Genomic DNA, 19,740 nt, shown 5'->3' with positions numbered 1-19,740 from the left:
GTAGCAGCTGCTCTAAATGAAGCATTAGCTGTAGCATAGCTGAATTTAATCGACTGCTTTGCAACTTGGGTTGCAACACAGAGCAAAGAAAAAGAATAAACTTTGAATCAGACCCTACTATATCAAGAAAAGTTTGGCAAATCTCACAAGAGACACAACAGATATCTGGTCATACGTGTCTGGTAATTAAGTGCCCAAAAGACCAGAGTGGAAGAGCTGTAAATCTTCTTTCCATATCTATCAATAGCCCTACTATCCTTCTCATTAGAGAGGGGATCTGAAGAGGGTAAGAGTTTAAAAGACTTATCAGATTCTAGTGAAATAACAACAGGGTCAGATGAACGGTTCTTATACAAAAGCATATGGTATCTGGAACTTTATATCACCTATCAGACTTCTTAGATACCGAAGGTTGTGTCGCTAATCTAGTCAGAATGAAGTAGACGAACAGTGTGGGTTCTGCTCAAGCAGCTTTATTATGTACAACCACATTAGAAATTAAGCTAAATAACTTTAACTTATATACAGACTGGCTGTCTCATACATAGACGTTCACACTCTGGCTGTACTCACAAAATAGCATTGAAGTTAGCACGTGCGTTTTATTTATATGCACATTCAGGTCTTAGAAATGCTCTTTAAAGGTACAACACACATGTTATTCTACAAAAGCCATGTACACTCCTTGGGAGAATTCATACCACTCCTTCTGAAGATCTCTGACTACTGGGGGTAGAAAAAAGATATGTTTACTCCTCTGTTTTTCTTTAGAAGAAAGAGGAGCTTGCATATAATGAGTAGGCTCAGATCCCTGATATACCTCTATGAGGAAACGTGATATTTTCTCTTGAAAAAGAATCCAAGGAAAGTCATCAGGACAGTCCCAAATAATTAGCCTTGGGTTTCCTTTTGCATCTGAGACAGTAATTTGTCACTAGTTGTGGATGTGCTAAGGGACTGTTCCATGTTGACCTGTGGGAGTGTCATGTCAGGGGGAGGAAGATGAAGCATTCAGATGGTCTGAAGACTCATCAAAAGACTCAGCAGAGATACCTGGTTCTGGTCAGATAGCTGAAACATCTAATTTAAAGTTTCTCAGCTTCTTTTTTGGCTAATGCTGGACATCCAAGCAAGAAGAGTTGATCTTCAATTTTTACATGCACAAGTTTTTGGCTTTCTAAGTAAATCTTAAGAGAGAAAAATGTCTCTAAGAGTATTAGGTACAAAACTTTGGCAAACAGAACAATTTCTATACTAAATATTGGCTCCCGAGCAACAAGGGCATTTAGTGTGGCTGTCCCTGTAAGTTGTTTGCTTCCCACAATCACATTTTCCCTTCTGAGGTGGCATTATTGGGAAGGTGGCTTAATGGCTAAGGTGTTTGCCTTACAAACACAAAATGCAGGGTTTGAGTCTCATAAGGGATAATTGGCTAGGCTTAAAATGGCTCGCAAGGGCAGTTAGCTTAGTACTGAATTATGAAGAGGGTTAATATTTTGTCAAAAATAATAACAAGAAAACGTTTTCCCAGAGGGGATAATTATGTACCAGAGCAAGTGAAACTGGAATTGACTGTACATCTAGTAGGTTTATTTAGTGTTTGAGTTGGTGGCAAGAAAGTTCTGAGGTGCTTCATCCCTATTCGTCTCTTATGTACCCCGTGGCCTTGGAGTGCTTTGGTTATACTTTAAGATCTACAGAGCAAGAGAGGATGCCTAATCTTTGGTATTCTGGAAGGATGTACAGTTATCTCTGGCCAGATATCTCAATAGTTACTTATACTGCAACAGTGAACATGGGAAGGACATCATTTAACACTCACTCTGAAACCTCTCATGTCTAGAGTGGATCCACAGCCAGTGCATTACTTAGTGTCCTGTTAATCAACATCAGCTACTGATTTGTCTGGAGAGGTCACCCATGCACAAATGGACCAAGTTGTTGGAAGCCAAGCATGTAAGGTCAGTAAAGCTCTGAACACTTTTGATTCAGATACATGAGATACTGCAGTGGGTGAGGATGACATTTCTGTACCTTTGGTAAAGGTGCCAGACCCTTATACACAAACATTGGCAGAGAGGCAGGTAATCCATTGTGGAGCATTGCCACAGTATGGCCTAGTCTGTCAGAGAATTATTTGTGGTCTCAGAGGCAAGACTTTCACATGGACTAACTATCATACATGTTGAGATCAGCACTACAGGCAGGATATCAATATGCCATAATGCTGTTTATGCAGTGGTATAGATAGTGGCAGCAGTGGTTCAAATCAAGCAATCACTGTTCAGTACTTGACTGCAAACTGCCCATACAATGCCAACAAAAGGGGCATTCAAGTTATGAGCATTGTTTGGTATCACCATCCCATCTCTATTGCCTGAGAGAAGTCTACCTGCTGTTGGACACCATCTCTGTGATCCAGAAGATACTTCACATCATGATGGATGGATGACAATCTGTAACACATTTGGAGGAGCATTGAGGACATGTGAGTGTGAGTGATGTTTTGAAGGGCAGCAATCTGGAGATGTTGGTGTAATTCTAAAGCACTGCTTCTGCTGTTGCATGGCAGAGAAGTATTGCAGCACAGCAATATGTTTGTTCAGCTGTGCATTTGCCATGCCTGAGTTTTGGTAGCATTGGGTACCTGGTTGTTTTTCTTGGGATGCATTAACTGTAAACCTTATCTGACCCCTTGACGTTTGGATTTAGCTGAACTGCAACTTACCACATCTTTACATATTGTATGTATGGACTTAACAATGATAATCACATGCTTTTTTATTCTAGCACTTACCTTAGCCACCATCCCGCTTTATCAGTGTTGCCTGGCTACCTTCCTCTGGGGTTATCCATGGGTTACGCTGGTGTATCTACAGGGTGTGTTGCATTTGCTAGTATCTATCTGGTTAGTGTTAAACTGGGTAATGCATAACATATCACAAACATGTGACAGCCATCTGATTTGTATTGTAGAAAACATCTTATATCATAGAGACATGGAGCCTTTATTTTAAGTGTATGGTCATCAGTATAGTTTCATGTCTAACACAACTGTGGGTGATGTTACATGCTTCCTCAGCTGGTGTTTGGGGGTCTCTGCTAGGGTGATTCACCATGGCTTGAGTTAATATCTAGCATTACCCTTACTATGACTGGAGGATGATAATCACAATTGCAAGATAGATGGTGACAGAGTATCATACAGTTGCACCACATATGCATACAATGAGCATGGCACAGTGACTCATAATTCATCCTGTGCTGTCACCCTCAAGATGGACTTTGATGCAGTTTGTATATGCAGCAGATGGCTGCATAACAAACATCATGGCAACACAATCTAGAAATGTCCATGATGCTGTTATTTGGAGGGAAAGTAGACTGATGGCTGCATTCCAGAAAGGTGAAATACCTGATTGGCTACTACTGGGTAAGTACAGGAACACAGCTAGGATGTAAGCTAAGGATATCCCTCCCAACAGTGTCCATGCTGACAACATGTGTATTTACTTCCCACAGCAGGTGACTGTGGTTATTCATTTGAGCTGTGGATAATAACTCTGTAAAGTCAACCATCCCAACCTGCAGCAGAAGCTTACAATACAGCACATGCAACAAACAGAAACATCAGAGAATGTGTGTATTTGGTGTACTGAAAGATAGGTTCAGATGTCTGGACACATCTTAGGATGCACTGTAATTCACACCTGAGAAGGCAGCAAAGATGATCATGGCATATGCCATGCTGCACAGCATGCTTACTAGAGCACATGGTAGTCTTCCAGCTGCAAATGTGGATGAACTACCCCAAGAACCCAAATATCTGAAGATGACATCCTGCAGGAATCAGAGGAGGAGCAGGAGGACGTAGGGGATAGAAGACACAGGCATAGGCAATCTAGGGTGGGACCACAAGTATCGTCTCATGAAACATGGCACCATCTGACCCACAACTTTGACTCATGACAAACCACACGTACATAAGTACACAGAAAAACATTGATGTTCAAGAGTTGCCCCACCACAGCAGCTGGATTGCATTTAATGGCAATTATCCACTAGCTGTACACACTGAGCATCAGACAAAACAACATAATATTAACATATAACATTATGAACATATACAAATCTGTCATAACAGGGATCATCAATTCAGGGTGAAACTGACACAGGTACACATACAGACTCAGATTGTTGTATCAGTGTATGGCACACAATAAGGACCACACATCAGAGCAACACATTCCTATCTGTCCACTATAAAATGATGCAAACAGGTAAACAACTCAGGGCATAATGCAGAATTGCTGTCAATATCACAAGCCAAATATATCACTGTAAAGTATGGATAAGGTAATATAATAAATTGAATCAGCTATGTTTAGTAAAACTGTTTGACTCATGTGACATCAGACTTGTAAATGTGCACAGACAGATGACATTGTCAGTGTTCTACACAGCAATCATCACTGCCACAGGGTGAGGCTGACACTACTGAACAGAGTGAATCAACTGTCTGTGTTACTTTAACACAGTATAGGATGCCCACACTGATGGTTTTCCCTACCACATATGGAAACAAATAAAATAAACCAAGCCAGCAGCTCCAAGACACGTCCCAGTTTTTGGTACATATGGAAACACTCAGCCCAGGTTGCTCCACAGAGGAGACTGATGGGGAGATACCAGGATGTAGCTGTGAAGGAGCATGACAGCAACTTGACTGTCTGGTCAAGACTGCTGGGCACACAGTAGATGGGCCAGCAGTGGAAGTGTATGCATTTTGAAGCATAAACATTGTTGACCAATAGGCAAGGTTGGTTCTGCTGAGATGGGACCTGCCTCTCTCATGTGGCAATCATCTAAGCACAGTCAGGGCATGCAGAATCATGCTTGTACTATAGCACTGGCGTAGTACTGTAGTGGCCAGAAATTCTACTGATTGTGCCACAGATAACATACTTTCATTCCAAGCAGCCAGTGACACCATTACCTTACTGCGTCTGCACTGCTGTCCTTCATTCAGAACACACAGCTGGTGTGCAACATTATCTATAACATGGGCAAGTGCTCAGTTGTCAGATCCATGATGTTGCTGGGAATGTTCATTTGCCTGTAGTACTAGGTGGACACCCTTTAACAACTGCCTGTGCACATCAGCTGCACACTTTTGTCTACTGTAACAGCCAGTATTAATGTGTTGTCAGTAAATGTCAACATCAACTGCAGTCAGGCCTCATCCTGTCCACCACCCAATGTCCATTAATTGGCAGAATGGCTAGAGTAGTTTCCTTCCACACCTGAGGCTATAGCTGCATCCACATGCCTGTCACCATCTTGACAAAACTGTATCACCGTGTCACTGTCCTGCTACCATATTGAGACACATCAGATCCTACATAGTGATCACTGGACAGGCTAATGGAGGATATACAGAGTTCATGTGCTAAAAGAGTATCCTATCCTGCAGCTATATACCCCATCCAGAAGTCTCTGCTTCACTAATAAACAGCTTTTAGAAGTATATTAGCCTAAAAAAGAGGTGGTCAAAACCTCTACTCTTTTACCATTGCAAAACTATGGAATAATCTGCCCCCGAGTATCAGTATATTAGATTTAAGACATTCAAACTAACTCTAAAATAACACTTTTCTTGACACTCACATCTGCCCCTGTTCCTCACCTAAAGGCTAACACACTCTACTCTTACCTCTTAACTATTAGCTCATACTACCTGTTTTCCCTCCTGCCACCACCTCCTAACCACCTTTGTCTCCTACTCTCTTCCCCTAACTCACTACCTAGCATCTCCCACTCTCTTCCGTAACTAAATACCTGCTATCATCCTATTTCTCCTTTCTTCCAATCCCTACATCTCAAACTACATATTTGTTGTACTGATATACCTACCCTCTTAACATCTCTCTCTCTCTCTCTATGCTACTATCCATAACCATCACACTCCCTCTGTCTCAGTAGTCCTACACTTAAACCTTTCACTCTCTGAAACCCCACAAACTAGCAACTTATCACCTACAATAATTTATCTTCTTACAAATATAATTCTACCTTGTACCTTAATCAGTCTTAACTGTAATCTGCAACTCTATTTATATAGTAAGCTTTACTATTTCTATAACTGTATGTAATAATGTATTAAGTTAAACAGTGTTTTTCTGTAATAGAATAGAATGTAATATGTAAACGCAACTGTAAATTGTAAAAATGTACTTTATGTGGAGCTTTTCTCCCCAGGCCTCCACTGAAATTGGATTTCTGACCCGTAAACACAACTGTAAATTGTAAAAATGTACTTTATGTGGAGCTTTTCTCCCCAGGCCTCCACTGAAAATGGGTTTCTGACCCAAGTCATACTTTCCCAGTCAATAAATAAATACATAAATAAATGAATGGACAGATGACACAGATCAGGATAACATGCTTACTTCTCATGCTGGACATTATTAAAGACATATGACACATATATCTCACTGCACTGTTACAAATAATACTGACTTAGCAGTAAGTCTTGTCTGTGTACGGGTCATGGAATCTACCTAACAGGGAGTTGACAATTAGGTTCCAAATCTGACATACATGATATATGTGATGAATACAAACATAGGACATGCTTAACAAGTCTTCATGGGAAGTCAGCATTATTAATGGCATCATTGCGAGCATTAGAACATACAGTAGTTTTTAAATAGACATACCACTTGTTTGTGTTCTTGATGATGATGTAGTCTGTACCATGAATGGGTAGAAAGATACAGTATTAATGGAGTACAACAACAGGAGTAATAGCAATGACATGGGAGGACAACAACAGGAGTAACAGCAACGACATGTATGAAAGGCAGGTAATAGCAAACCACTTTCAGACTCCCCCTGTTGTGAGTTTGTGTGCTGTACTGCATATCCTGCAGTGGGAAGGTAAAGAGAAAAACAATGCAGCCATGTATGCAGGCAAAAGAATACTGACAGCATGACATATATGACACAGTGACAGGGGCTGTGCATACTCATGTGACAGATATTGCGCTTGTTGGCCAGATGTCCCTGTGTAGCAAAACAGTGACATTAATGTCATGTATCATAGGTCTGCTACACCTTGCTGCAAACTATGAACCTGTTGTGGTAACATACCTGGTCTTTCTGCGCTTGTACCTGCATGACCTGGACCCCCAACTGTATGTACCTCTAGTGTGCAGTGCTAGGGAAATATCAATATGATAGTAAACAGCAATGCCATTACATGATGCTGAGGCAATAACAAGTAGTGATTACAGTAATACTATGTAGATACTCACCTGCCATTCCCTAGTGTTGTCCAGAAGTAGATGGACCTTTGAGTATTAATGCAGACAACATTACACATGTTGGTTGCACTGTTTTGTCTGTACTGCAGTGATACGAGTACGTGCCATTACACTTACGTTCAGCTTCATTGCCCTATGTAGATCTGTGTGCACAATTCAATTCTGCTGCTGTAAATCCAGAATGACTATACATGAATATGCATGCAACAGCAAATGCAATTAATTACTCTATAGTCACCCATGGCATGCAAAGTAAGGCATACATGTTTGGCCTGGAACTCCTGCTCCCACTCAGCATATGCAAGGATGCAAAAAATAGTGTGATCTTCTCATGGGGAGGGAGTCAATGGTGGGACACTGCCAGTTGCATCCCTTGATCTCTTTATACTGTAATACCCTTTTGGCTACACAGAGGATCATGTCAGAGCAGCATCAGCAAAAGGCCCTATGGGATCTATTGTGATCTCCAACTGAATTAATCATGTTTGTGATGTCGACCCACACTTCATTCTTTGATACTGGATTTCCTACATCTTCAAGTACTGTCTGTCTGTGTTGTCACATAGCATCTAGTATGATGTAATTTTCCTGTGGGAAAAATTGTCACCCTCTATGTCTGTTAACCATCTGAAAGATAATGATATGCACATGTTCATATTCATGTGGGGGCACAGTTATGCAGATGATTATGTGGACAGCTTATGTCACCATAAACAGTATGAATTCCTGTGCAATGCCAAAGTCTATGAAACACTTACCGTGACCTAATCTAATGTGACAATTAAAAAGTAACAACAATGCCTGCATGCATAATAGTTTTAAAAACAATGCCTGCATGCATAACAGTTTTAAAATCAACATAACTTATGATATCTGTAGAGGCTATCTGTGGTATTCAAACCCATTACACTACATATTTGTTAAATGGAGGTCCAAAGAAGATTGCAGCATGCCACTGGATTCTGCATGCATTGCACATTAAAATACTGCATGGGTCATCAATTGAACAACATAAAGAAAGCATCAGAAAGCCTCAGTATCTATAATCAGGCCACATAGAGTATGGATCCTTTTTATATATAGAACAATTAGCTATGAGGCTTGCATTAAGCACCATCACTGAATAAATATTTATAACAGCAAAAGGACATAGTACTTACGGATAATGTCACAATCCATAGTTTCCATACATACACCACAGAGTGTATGGAGTTACTTATAGGACATATGGATAACTTGTAAATCCATCTATATGTACTGTTCACTTTGGCTATGTAAATCTGTCTATACCTTGCATATGGGAAATTAATGCATGTCCTCAATGCAGATGGCAACAACTGTACACATAAAGGTAAATCAAACAGTACTCAAGTAAGTTACAAGCACATATTTTCAATAAAAATAAATCCAAACAGGTACATTTGAGAATAAGCAATGTTAACAGAGGTAATATTCCCCAATAAAGCAATGCTAGCAGGTGCCAATTTACCTTATCAGCTACCTGTGACTCAGGTATCACTGAAAGTAAGAGCACTAATATGCATCCATCTTTAAGTACCATTTGTGCTATACATAACTAATGAGGTTCATGAAAATTCCAGGTTTTGAATTCTCATTTGTAGTCATCCATGTAAGTTCTTGAAATCTGGCACATTAACCAATAGCTCGGCATAACAGGACGGTGCATTGCACCAGTACCGAATAGGTATCAGTAAATGGTACCATGTGTAGCATGTGCCCATTATCTGCCAATGATCTCATAACATGACATACACATTTAAATATTAATTTTGATACATTTTCAGATCAGATGATTGCTACCTGTGAGCAGAGTGGGACCTCAGTAAGCATTTGCCAGTATCAAGACAGCTGCTTCCAGGAGGCTGTGATGTGTCTGAGCACCCAGCTGGAGTGAGGAGGAGGCAACACAGATGCTGACTGTCTATGCTGGAGTGAAGCATCGGATGAGATCCTGGCAAAGAAACTTCATGATGCTCAATATCTGGAGTCGGGCTCCCAGGGAACACCAACGATGTGTGGGGTTATACCAGACTGGAGTGCAGGTTTGCCACCACTATGATGACATGCATCAGAGTGACAGAGGGGAGCTTTGTCAAAGGGTCACCGACATGCAGAGGGAATGAATGGATCCCTACAGCAGGTGTCACAATCATATGTATAGCTGAGCATTCCTATGGAATTTAGAGATATAGCTGTTTCCCAAATATAGCTAAGCATTCCTACCAAATTTAGCAATATAGGTGTGTCCCAAATATGTCAGATAAGTGGCTTTTATGACCATTAAGTAGCAATTCTACCAATTAGCTCATCTGAATAATTAAGAGTAGCTGGATGCTCTGTTAACCAGTTAATATTATCCCTCAGTAAGAAATTAAATGAATTTATGGTTAATATGAGTGAAAAGTAACAGAACATTATTCCCCCATTATATGAAAAGGCGGTTATCGAAGGTCAGTTGACATACAAAGGAAACTTGTCCAAGCTATATAAGTTAATTATAAATAATAATAACTTTGATGCAAAATTCTGGAACTTTTTAGATGGTGGTAGATTAAGTGACTCAATAGAGGGTAAGAATAATGCTTTGATACTTAAATCAGTCAGTCAAACTTCTTTAAGTTTATATTGGAAATTTTTTATGTGGAAATATATACATTGGATGTTTGTTACTCCACATAAAATCTCAATAAGTTTAGTAAAATGACTTCTTCAGTTTGTTTGACGTGTAGTAAAGATGTAAAAGCTGTTTGGACACACATGTTTATGGACTGCAAAAAAATAAATGTATATTGAGAAGAGATAAATATGTTTTTTAAGGGGTTATGGTCTGATAATGGTTCTTTAACTAGGCCAGTAATACTAATTGCTCCATTTCCTATATCTGTCAAAGCCAAAGATCAAAAACTCTTTTAGGCTCTGCTGGCAGTTACCACCAGAAAAGTTACTACAAAAATCTAGAAATCAAACTTAGTTCCTACATTCAAAGAATTTTTAAATTTAACAAAAATACTATGTAAAACTCTAAAATAATTGATCAGAATAAGATATATAAATTATACTAAGGTTTTCAGTGGTTGGGATAGTCTTGAAATGTTGATATTGAAATACCAAGATTCTTAATGTGTTAATTATATAAAATTACCTTGAATATTCAATGTATTCCTATTATTGTGTAACACTATGTGATGTTGAATGTTTTCCTTTCTGTGTATATATTGTAAATATGGTAAATTAATAAAAGTTTTCTTAAAAAACGAATATGTGGTGACAACTCTCCATATAAGAATGAGTTATATTCCCATTATTAATTTATTAATATTGATAATATACATAATTCTAATTTTGTAGATGTATATCTGTTTTCCAACATATGACGACATTATTTCACACATCCATTATAGTATAAAGAATGCCTGTCTGAGTAATTACACATGTTTTCAGTGTTGATAGCTGTTATTTCTTTAGATTAGAATGGCCAATAAGTGTTGGAAGCTTCTGTATTCAAATGTTATCTGCAGGAATATGGATAAACACATGCAATATTTGTTTGTTAAGAAGAAATGTATGTTGCTTGTTAGGTTGGCCTGTAAGGAAACTAGTCTGTATGCCTATATTTTGGTGTGCTGTGGGCTCAAATCCACATAGAGAAATATCTTATATTCTTCTCTTGGTTTATTTCAAACATAGTTGAATATTTTTCTCTACATAACTGCTTATTGATATTAATGTTTATTTTCTGCGTGGTTAAAAATAATTCAATTATTCATCAAATTCCTATGAATGTATTCACAATCCATAATCGCCTGTTAAAAGCATCTTATTAAGTGCAGGTTTAGTAAAGTTTCTTACAGGTTACAGTTATATGTCTGACAAGGTTTTGTGCAGTATATTATTATTTTCAGAAGTACTAGCAAGTGTTATTGTGTTATTCATTATTAAATTTACTTCAAAAAAACACCTCATCCTTATCTTTTGAGTGAGTCAGATGATCAGAGTTACAGCTGAAATGCAGAATAGGGAGGTATGAGCTATGCATTTGCTTTGTGAAGTGCACTTTGCCAAGGAATATCTTTAAATGTAGTCCTCCCACATACCTTACTGCGTCTTTGATGTAGAGCACCTTTTATGTCTCTGTTACAGAAGCTGTGTGATATATGACACTGTCCCACTGCCTGAGGGATGAAGGTTTTACATTGCTGTTAATGGCTGTAACCACATTGCTAATATAAATTCATTTTTGCTAATTATTTATCTACATGCTCAGCAAGTGTTCATTTTTTGAAATCCTAAGCCATGATCCATTTTAGAAACCCATCCTCATCCAAGTTATGCCATAACTTCAAGACTTTTTACTGCATTCACAACACACACACTCTCAGGCAACATGTAGTAGCTAGGCAGATAGGTATAATGGTTAGAGTTTAGACGTACATTAAAGTTGCTGGTTTGAGTTTCATGTTTCCAAACTCTGTTCAAAGTTGCTAAGCCTGTGTGTAATATTACAAAATGTGTATGGTGTTTATCTGCTGTTCTTCATGAGTAAACTTTTTTAGAACCTGGTTTGAGCAATCCCTGTTATTTGAGGACTATGTCATTAATAGTTGAACTTTTCATTTACTAGGCAGTGAGGACAAAACCCAAAATTGTACTCTGTGCATCAAGCAGATATACAGGCTTGAGGAGCAGTGGAGGGAGAGAGGTATGTTCATAGGTTCATAGGTTCATAGGTGGGTACTAGGCTATTGGCCCAAGGGCCTACGTAAGCCAAGCCAATAAGGTTCCCTGGCTTACGCCACTCAAGAAAGATATTTTCCTGTGCCACTGGTGAGCAAAGACACAGAAGTGATCCCCGGGGTGTATTTCCTATTTCCCTTCCACTCATCAAGATTTTTCTTGAAGATTGCTAATAAAGAACTTTGCTTGACATAGATGAGTAACCAGTTCCAGAGTATGGGAAGTCTCTGGGACAGGAATCTATCCCTCCAGGATGTCATGTTTATTGTAGTGACAAGGTTTAGGTCCCTAGAGTGTGTAGTTCAGAGGGATTGGGATTTCTTTAGGTGTAGCATGTCCAGCAGCTCTGGGTTTGACATAGCTTTATATGGTAGGCAGAGAGCACCTCGGAGTAGGCGATATGCTACGGAGTAAAGCTGGAGTTCTTTGAGGCCGTCAGTGTAGGGCATTTGTTTGAGGCCAGTAATCCTCTTTCTGAGGTACTTCTGTGGCCTTTCCAGCTGCTGCAGATTTCTTGTGCGGTACATTCCAAAAGGGGTGTTGTACTCTATAATGAGTCTAATGAGTGTCGAGTAGAGGGGAACAATGACATCTTTTTTCCTGGATGAGAACCCTTTTATGATGAGGTGTGCCACGTAGAAGGACTTCTTGACTCCTGTGGCAATGTGACTATCAAAGGAGAAACTATTGTCCACTTGGGTCCCAAGGTCTCTTATCACACATTCAATGTTAAGTAGATTGCTGCCTATGTGGTAGTTCATGGGTACAGAGTTTTTACCAAAGGGGATGACACTGCACTTTTTGGCATTGAGCTTGAGGCTATGGCTCTGACACCAGGCACCTGTCTCAGCGAGGCCCTTCTGTAGGATGTTCACATCATTTGGGGACATGACTATGGCTCCTAGTTTGCAGTCATCTTCGAACTTCATTAGCCAGAGGCCTTCTGTGTTAGCCTGTACTTCAGAGAAGTAGATACCAAACAGGAGAGGTCCCAGGACGGAACCCTGTGGTACTCCACTTGTCACTGCTTTGAGGTCAGATTTGGAGTCTGCAACTTTTACAGTGTGGATTCTGTCAGTGAGCCAGTTGACAACCCATCTTGTGATGTAGGGATTTATATCTAGTTTAGTGAGTTTAGCTATAATTCCAGCATGGGGGAAGGTGTTGAAAGCCTTGGCGAGGTCAGGATAGGCTGTATGAACCACATTACCCTCATCTGCGGCTTTGGTGATTGCCTCAAAGAAGTCAATCAGGTTCAGGAGGCGTGATCTGCCTTCCACAAACTCGAACTGGGTGAGATCCAGAGTTTGCAGGTTACCAATGTCTTTGTTTATGAGTTCCATGATGATACTTTCCATGGCCTTGCAGACCAGACTTATCAGGCTAATAGGTCGATAGTTCCCGGGATCAGTGGTGGCTCTGCCTTTGTGGAGTGGGATAACTGTTGCTGTGCACCATTCAGTGAGCACAAAGCCTGATGCGAGGCTATTATTGAACATGGTGCTTAAGTGGGGAGCCAGTTCATTCTGAAGTTCGTGTAAAACGCAGCCTGGGATGTTGTCCGGTCCCATGGATGCTGTGTTTTTGACTTTAGAGAGTGCAGCTTTTACCTACGTAGTTGTGATTACAGGGACTCTGCATTCTTCATGTATAGATATGGGCCCTTTAGGGGGTGAGGGGGTGGTAAAGTTAGCACTGAACCTATCTGCCAGGATGTTGGCAATATCGGTTGGTTCTGTAATTTTCGTGACATTGTGTTGTAACTCAGATAAGATCTGGGTGCTGCCATCGAGATTCTTGACACAGCTATAGAATGCTTTGTGGTTGTCCTTAGAATTAGTGGCGATTTTGTTTTCGTAGCTAGCTTTGGAGGATCTTATAAGGGATATCAGCTTCTTACTGAGGCTGACCAGGGAGCTCCTCCACTCATGGGATTTTACTCTGTTTTGCAAGAGGTTCTTCCTTCTGTTGTACAGTTTGTTTATGGCAGAGGACCACCAGATTGGCTTCCTTTTTTTGGAGGATAGCGTCTTGGTTCTGTTTGGGATAGCACGATCCATGCACTCGTGTAAGTGCTTATAGAGTGCATTTGTGTAGGATTCAGCAGTTGTAACTGCATTGTCCATCTGTATGGGTGTCATGAAGTTCACCACTTCTGTCTTAAGAAGCATGAAGTTGGTTTTGGAGAATTTTTTTACTGTGGTTTCCTTAATGGGGGGTGGGGATGGGATGTGGATATCAAGGCTGATTAGCTTATGGTTGGATCGGACCAATGAGGAGTTGACTTCAAGTGTGGAACACCGGTCACTCATGTTGGTAATGACTAGGTCTACGATATTGTTGCCCCTGGTGGGGGTGTGGATAAGTTGATCCAGGGCATTGGAGTTTATGAATTCCAGAAAGCGTTGAGCTAAGGAGTTGATACATGAGTAGTTTTCCCAGTTAATGGTGGGGTAGTTGAAGTTGCCCATTATTAGGGTGTTTGGTTGAACCCTAATATTTTCCAGTACATCGAGAAAAGAGGAGTGGGAATCCTGGGGAATGGTGGGGGATCTCTAGCAAGCTACAATTTGGATTGCAGAGTTAGTTGCACTTGGATAACCTCAGATGCATTATGCTGAGCAGCTAGCCTGGAGGTGTGGATATCCTTAATGAATATGGACACACCTCCGCCTTTGCTGTTTTGGTCCAGGTTACATGGCTGAAAAGTGTGGTATGAGTTATAGCCTGGTAGTGCAGGGGTGCTGTCTGGAGCCTTGAACCAGCTCTCAGTCACTGCACAGATATCGATGTTCTCCATTTTAAGGAGTGCCTCGAGTGAGTGCATTTTGAGATTTAGACTTCTAGCATTGAGTAGCATTACCCTCAGTTGTTGCTTGCCTGTTCCTGTTATGGTGGTGAATTTGTTATTTGAACCTTGCCTAAAAAAGGCACTATAGGGGCAGCAAGAGCCTTAACCAGTATCTGGAATCCCAGGGGCGATAGGTGCAGGCCATCTGTGGCAAAGCATCGTAGTCTGTTGACCATGTCATCCCAAGCAGACAGATACTGGATCCCCTTAGAATGACACCAGAAACTTAGCCAATTGTTGAAGTCAATCATTTTGTCGTTGTACTGCGGTATAATTCTGGGTGATGGCAGAATGCTACTCAGGGCTAGTGTCATACCTGCCTGGGCTACAAGATCGGAGAGCTCTTCCATGTCTCTTTTCATGTAGTCTAGGGAGGTACATCTCAGGTCATTCACACCAACATGGGCAATGACAGAGTCATATTTGTACTTGTTGTGGAGTGACCTGAGTGCATGGGATATTGCTTAATTCTTCTGTTTTGTTAAATAAAATACATCTGATTCTTGTTACAGGCCTATATTTTTTACATTACCAATTATATTGCTTAGAATGCCTGAATACCCATTGTGCACTGGTAACTTAAGTGCAGTAATCACACTATACCTCTGCTTAGAAGTTTTATTGAATACAAATATATTGAAGTATCATTTAGCATTAAGCCATGTTTTCTGAAGATTGTTTTTGAAATGTAGGCTACAACCTAAGTGACAGTTGGGTTTATGTTTCTATCATACATATTTTGAGGTGGATGTTTTGCATGCAAGTCTGTATTGTTTTCACTGTTACTTATATCTTGTGTTGGTACACTTGTATGTGTTTTCCATTGATTGATCTGTTGTGCATAGCCTATCTATTCACAGAAGGAGTTGGTGTCTGCTTTGTCAGTGTTCATCCTGTTGTTTGCAGACTGTGTGACATTTTCATTGATATTGCATCTGCCTACAACACTTTCATTTTTTTGTTACAGCTACTTGTATTCTGTGTTTCTAGATACTTATGTAGATAGGCATTTCTTTGCAACGTTTCATAATCAGCAGGCTTCATAAGAATGCTTGCATTTTACAGGCTACTGATTGCTAGTAACTGTAGGTAGGTCATGCATACAGTTGTAGACATATAATAGTGTTTTTACAACATACACTAGATTCTCATGTGTCACAGGTTGTGATGATTGAATATTATAACTATTTGTGACCAGCTGCATTCATTACATTGATCTGGATTCAGCCAATTATTATGCTGCTCGGATCAGATGTTTGTCATATGATTTGCCTTGTTAACACAATATTATCATCTCACTTTATCTTCATTCCAGCAATGCTACTTGGTGGCTGTTTGTATGAGTCATTACATGCAGAGACTACAATTTACATTCACACATGTATAACTACTGAGGGAACACATGCAAGGAATAAGAATAGAAATATTGATATGCTGTCTGACACTCAGCTTAACAGTTTACTGCAACAGACAACATTATTAAAAAATGCAGATCACAATAATAATGTTATCTTGACATTTACAAGCTTTTATTTTGTCAAATTTCAGTTATGTTAATGTGGCATGAGGCAGTACTGGCCATGACTCCATTTAAATGTCAGAAGATGTTACATGTGCTTGCTGTGTATATGCTCACCATGCTTCATGCTGGCTAATAAGAAAATGTTCAGGTGATGTCATGAACTCCACCGGTAAGCTGTGTTATGCATGCCATTGCATAGCCTTGATTGAACTGCTCACATTGGTAATGGATACATTCACCCTGACGTGTTCAGTTATTGGACATGCCCATAACTATAGATAAAGTGACATAAGGAAGCTGCTGTGTGCATTAAAAGGCATTCACTAGCAGCAATTGTGTTGATTATAATTGTGCTATTTGCTAATGTTTACACAATTTCAAATTGAACAGTGTTTTAAATAAGAACTTTGATGTATGCTACTACACCTTCAATATCATAACTGTATTTGCAAATCTCACAAGTGTAAAGAATGTTAGTTAACATATGTTAAATTTCAGATGTGCACATCAGTTTCATTTTAAGGTCAGCCATGATCTTTATGGGATCTTCATGGGAATGGTGCAGTGTGATAGACGCTTGCTTTTTATATGGTTTTGACTGCTGACATAAATCACAAATGGTGGTGCTCTGGACTATAGTTAGAACATATTTTAACATTTCATTAGGACTGTTTTTTGTCTTTTCATTGTGTTACAGTGGGTATTTTATGCAGGACAGTGTGTCAGGTATACACATGTAATTTCTGTCACGTTTTGCAATTCATTTTGACAGAACATGGGGACCTGTGGATGATCACCGATAAGACACAGATGAAGAGTCATGCCAGACCACTGTCAGAGTCCTCAGATGGTGACGATGATGATGATGAGGAGGAAGCTGGACCTGCACATACCCAAGCCATCATGCCTGCTGCACTGCAGAAGAGAAGACACCAGGACTGAAACTGAGGTGATTATTGGGAGGAGATTGGGGAGGTTTGAACAAATGTGGGACATGATGGGAATTTCTTCCAGGACATAAGACAGGCTAGCACGATTTGTTCACAGAGATAGTCTGGGACATTATTCATGTGGTTCTTCCCCATCAGGCTGGTTCTTCAGGTCCTTAAGTATTGTCTGTGTGCTCCAATTGTGTTATGCTGCCAACATGCTGATTGCCATATAATTGATTGGACTGTATTTGCACTCTTGTGCATGCAAACCACGCAGCTGCCATGCTTATGCATTACATTTGAAAACATATCATACAGATATCACCATGTGACATCTAATTATGTTTTAGCGTGTGCATGACACACTTTCCTCCCACATTCAGCTGTCTGTGCATTGTGGCAGTTAACCTGCAGCATAATGTCTCTGTTAAAGTATTTTACTGAGAGAAAGTAACAGACAACAGATGCAGTCCATAGCTCCTACAGCAGTGGTATGGTTAGGATTTAAGCATTGCCATATTATGTATGTATAAACATAAGGATAATCATTTCCCATGTTGGATGACAGTTGCCATGCTGTCCCACTGGCATTATGTGTTGGTAATGGTGATACAATGTACTACCACTGTGATATAGTTGTGATTTGTGTATTGCCATATCATGTGCATGCAACAGAAGGACATGCCATTTCCCATTTGTTTTGGATGACAGCTATCATGCTGTCTCACTGACATAATGTGTTGGCAATACTGATACCATGTGGGGTTCATATACAGGTATGTCACACTTATGGGAATTCCTCCTTTACTGACTACATAGAGTGCCAATTTAACATTCATGTATACACCATGATAATGATATATTTTTTTCAGTAACAGTACAGTACAGTATGCCATGTTTAGTGTATGTTACATTTCGACATCCATTCATTATTCACATATGTTCACACCTTTTGGCAAATAATAAACACATTAACTGATAATTGTACATGTCTGTGCATATACTGACAAATTTTTGTACCTTTGACATGTGAGCATTGTCTGACTTATCACTGATGTTCTGTAATGATGTTCACAGGAGTGTCCTCTGATCAGTAATGAGTAGGGTGAGTGACCTACACATGCGGTTCTTTATTCAACATTGCTATGACAGGATATGTGTATGTGATTGAAATTTTTAGCTTGCTTACCTATGCCTGTTGATGTTACATGCTTTCACATTACTGTGTATGTGTGATTTATGCATACCCATTTCTGTGGACATCAGCAATGCAGTATGCCCATGTGACATACATTCATTTGCTTAAATGTATTTTGGGTTGGGTTCAACAGCACTCTGTGTGCTGTACACATGCATTTGCAATGTGCAACCTTACCTTGTTGTCCTGCTTTCCCTGATGTGGGCCTAGATTGTCCAAGTCACTTCCACCTTCATATTTACCTAATATATTTTGCAGATATTTTTGCCTTTGTTGCAATTATTGACCATTGACATGTATTACATTACTGACATGGTAAACGTGCCAAATGTATAGCCATATTAAGGATGCAGGACACCTGCACACAAGTGCAAGTCTGTGGCTACTGCTTGCAATACATCCTTGTTCTCATTATATATGTAAGTTAACCAGTGCAAATTGTTGAAATTCATGGGCACAATCTGATCATTTTAAAGATGTAGTGTTAGATTTTTGCAGATATTCCTACACATCATTGGTGTGTATGTATGTATGTGCATTGACATTGCTTTCAATACATTCCATTTAGGCCACTGACAGTCATACATATATGCCTACATCTGTGTGTTGTCTTTGCTATGGCATATGTGTGTCACATATACGCATTCCATTATATGGTTGTTTGGGTTGTGTGCACCTACTTGTGTATTTAGTAGCCATTTTTCTGCTTTGCTGCAGTACTGCTGTTTGGCACTGTGATTGGTTGTTTGAACTCACACGCATGGTCTGAGGTTTGTTTCTATCCTCCACTGCAGTTATCTAGTATTCTTAGATCTGTATTTACTCCTCTGTGATGTTGCTTGGCTTATGCTTGCACCGCTGACAGACAACTTGGATATGTGTTTATTTATTCAATGTGTACTGTGATCTTTGTTTGTTACCTTGCAACGCACATGTACCATTGGTCATACACATCCAGGTATGACTGTCAAAGAATTTGCAACATATTTCAATGTGATAGTGCATATGTAGATATGTTTTTCTGCGTTCACTGTGGCTGGTATGTATCCTCACCCTGTTTGACAACTTTCTGCTGCCCATGTTGTGCGGTGTGTCATCTGCATAACTTATCTATCCTTACAATTTGTTTCCAACCTTTGTCTGTCATATATTGTGAT

The sequence above is a fragment of the Protopterus annectens genome, chromosome 1.part1 (assembly GCF_019279795.1).
Source record: "Protopterus annectens isolate FY-2018-M chromosome 1.part1, PAN1.0, whole genome shotgun sequence".
Classification (NCBI taxonomy): domain Eukaryota; kingdom Metazoa; phylum Chordata; order Ceratodontiformes; family Protopteridae; genus Protopterus; species Protopterus annectens.
This window is presented reverse-complemented; position numbering follows the sequence as displayed.